Below are 3,719 nucleotides of genomic sequence, written 5' to 3' on the forward strand. Positions count from 1 at the left end.
CTATATGTATTTTATAAAAACATAAAAGTATAGATAACTAAGTATACTTTTTATTTTTACCTTTTATTTTTTATGATTTAGAAAAATAACAAATTGGTATATTTTATTTATAATATAATCTATCTTTTAAATATCTCCAACTTTAGTTTTGCTATTTTCTTGATTTATGTTTATTTGAATAATTTGATTTTTTTAAATAGAATACAAGAATTTTAAATAGAATTTGAAGGCTATAAATTTTTTCTTTGAAACGAACCAGGCAGGAGAGCTGCTGATTACATTAATTAAGAAGAAGTGGTTCGGACCGGACTAAACAACAAACAACATGTGGTTGGATTGAGACATCAACACGCCAACACCATACAACTCAACTCGTCGGTTGGATTGGGACATCAACACGACACCGCACTCACCGCCGACACAGAGTGCCCAAACAACACAGGCAGCGGCAACCCCACACAAGAGCACACAAAACTGCTAAAGGTCATCGTTATCAAGCAAGGATGTAGAGCATCCAACAACTCCGACTTCCCAAAGCAGCCAACAGGCGAACCAAACAAAAAGCAGACAGACAGCCCAAAGCGAAAGGTCTCAACAAGTCATCATTGCCGGGCTCAGGCACAGAGCAGCTCCGACTTCCAATCTTAACCCTCTTCCCTGCCTCCGGTTTTTGCCTGACCTCCGAAACATTCTAGACCACGAAGAAGGGAGGTTCGCCTCGTGTTATCGTTGCCAAGCCACATCCCCTGACGCAGCAGCTCCGACTTCACGTTGCAAAACCCCCACCTCCACTCGCATACCAGGCACCGAGAAGCGAAGCAACAGCCGAAGGCAAAGTCATGGCCGAGACGAACTTCAGAAGCGACGCCTTCAGGAAGGGAGTGACGTCACTGTGACGCCACCGTCACCTGTCCGCGATGGACCGGGCTTTCACCTAAGGAAGATAGCGCTGGGGATGCGACACCCTCAATAGGGGAAGCGACGCCCATGGGCGTCACCGTCGCCGAGACTTTCGCCCAAGAGCCCCCAGCACAGCGTCTGGCCGAAACCTCGAGACACAGCAAGCTGCCTCCGCCGTCGCTGGTACCCCGACGTACCACACAAATAATGAAGATTTTGGGCCTGCCGCCACCACCACCCTGCGCTAGCCCGATCCACTAGCCGATGCTGCCCCAGACGAGAGGAGGTCCCACCACTGCAATTCCGGCCGACACGCCGACCTCCACCCCGGCTCATGCGCTAGCCCGGGACCAGTCTGTCGGCGCCTCCGACGGATGGCATGCGGAGGCCGCCAACCTCGCGCACCAGATCCAGCCCACCGCGCGCCGACGCCGCTCCCCTGGGGGCGTCAGATCCAGCCCTCCGCGCATCCGGTACGCGAGCACACAGCCCAGGCACACCTCCAACCCCGAGCAGCAGCGATTGCCGTCGCGGCGCGTAGGCGCCGCCATCGGGCCAGCCTCGTGGACGCGCACCCAGCCGCAGGCCCGTTGCCTGAGTGGGCGGACGCCGCCACCGTGGGCTGGACGCGCGACAACCGACAAGGCAGCAAGCATCCGCCCGACGCCTTCACCGCTAGCTGTGCGAGCAACCCGCCAGCTAGCTCCGGCGGCGGCAAGGCAAAGAGATGGGGAGGGAGGGGAGTTGGCAGCCGCCCGAGTCACGAGGGGGCGAAGCCGGGGCCGACCACGCCGACGAGCAACTCACGGCGACCTTGGCGGCCGCGCCCGCCCAGATCCGCTGGAGGGAGATGAAGATGCCCCGCCGCCGCCCTCCCCGCAAGCAGCCGGACCTTCCGGCGGCCAGCTCAGGCAGCGGCGCGGCAGGGAGAGGCCCACGAAGGGGCGGTGGCGGCTGCTAGGGATTATGGGGAGCGTCCGAGTCACCCGACGCGGGGGCAACCAGGACGCGGCGTTTCCGGTGAAACTCTGAAGGCTATAAATAATTTTAAATAAAACAGTCGTCTACAATAAAATTCTAGATGACCGAGACCTACGATTTCATTGGTTTTAAAAGTCACATCTTACCCACGTTACCGTTACCCGACCCTTAGGGCTAGTTTGGGAACTACATTTTTACAAGAAATTCCTATTTTCACAAAGGAAAATGAACTAATTTGTCTTAGAAAACGGAGTTCCCAAACTAGCCCTCAATGTGAAGGTAATACCAGTGAGCCGACACTCTGCATCACCAGTCGAAAATAATGCAGCGCTTGCAGATAGAAAAAAGGTCCAAAGTGATGGTTTTTCTAGAATCGCAAGAATTTTATAGGAATTCAATTCAATTTTACGACGTGGACAAGACATGGCGCTGGCGCCGTAGCCTCCGACCAAAAGACGCAGCGGAAGCAGATCGAAAGCGCTCCTGTGCCCTGTCCCGCCGGCTGGCCTGGCATACGACCACCGGCGGTCATCTCGTCTCGGTCGATGGCAGTGGTAGCCTGGTAGGGGACCGGCCGCCCGGCACTGGCAGTGGCAGCAACAACTACTGGTGTATCATATCATCGACCGATTGCCCATCCCATCCCATCTGTTTCCACTTGTACTCTTCCTCGACCCTCGCCATGAATATCGGCCGCCGTGGTCGCGTGGATCGATCACAGGTCATCTGTCATCAGGCAGAGCATCAGCTAGCTGGGACATACCATGTACTGCGAGTCTGCTGGACCATGCATGGTCTGTGAGCATGCACAGAAAGCACAGGAGACCTAGAGCTAGAGGCAGCCCAGCTACCGCCTACCGATCGATCTTCTCCATCGGCTTGAGCTCACGCACACGCTCTACTCCATCATCCAAACAAACGCAATGCAACGATGCAAGCGCGGCCGGGGCCGCCAGAGCTGCAGCCGCGATGCAGTGCTATAAGAGACAACTTCTTCTTCGACACTAGTAAAGTTTCTGGTTTTTTATTGGTTCTTAAAATATTAATATTCTCTACTTGACGTTGAATGTAAATTTAGTTTTCTATACAACACTACTCTAACCTAATGGTGTTAATTTTTTATATGAGAAAACAGTTTTACAGTTGTTAAATAAATATCTGAATAATTATTTATATATAAATACTTGTAATATTTTTTATAAATATTCATACATCAGTATTATCATAATACCATTAATTTTTCTTTCCCATAAATAATTCTTTAGATATTTATTCAACAAGGGTATAAGAACTACGTTAGTGTTATATAGAAAATCAAATTTATATTTAGTATAGAACATAAAAGATTTATACCCCACTTAGATGTAGATATTGATGCACGAAATTGGAATTGGAATAAGCTTTTCTATTTTTTTTTGTTTGGTTGCACATGGAATTGAGATTTAGAATTAGAGAACCAATTTCCTGGTATTGGACTATAACTAGAAGCTCCCTCTCCCAGTACAGAGTGTTACCCCTCTATATTACGTGGAATTAGATCACACAATTCCAAACTCCAATACAGTGAAATCTAAACAATAGAATTGAAATTGCATACTAAACTCAATTCAATTCCATGACTTTCAATATTGACACCCAAACAGAACATTATATTTTAAGGGTTAAGAAATAAATCAAAAACTTTACTAGTGTCAAATAAAAAATTGTCCCATGTTATATACTCCAGTACTTATGAAGAGTGTCACTTTAGAATTCATGATGGCCAAATTTTAGTTTAATTAATTTTATAAAAAAATATTACTAATATTTTATATAAAAATAAATTTATCATGAAATAT

General features: G+C 48.2%; 1 pseudogene; it reads left to right on the forward strand.

The window, feature by feature from the left end:
* The first annotated feature begins 1,279 nt into the window (after positions 1-1,279).
* Positions 1,280-1,932, forward strand: LOC103651841 (uncharacterized; annotated as a pseudogene).
* The last annotated feature ends 1,787 nt before the right edge of the window (positions 1,933-3,719 follow it).

This window comes from Zea mays, chromosome 3 (genome assembly GCF_902167145.1).
Source record: "Zea mays cultivar B73 chromosome 3, Zm-B73-REFERENCE-NAM-5.0, whole genome shotgun sequence".
NCBI lineage: Eukaryota > Viridiplantae > Streptophyta > Magnoliopsida > Poales > Poaceae > Zea > Zea mays.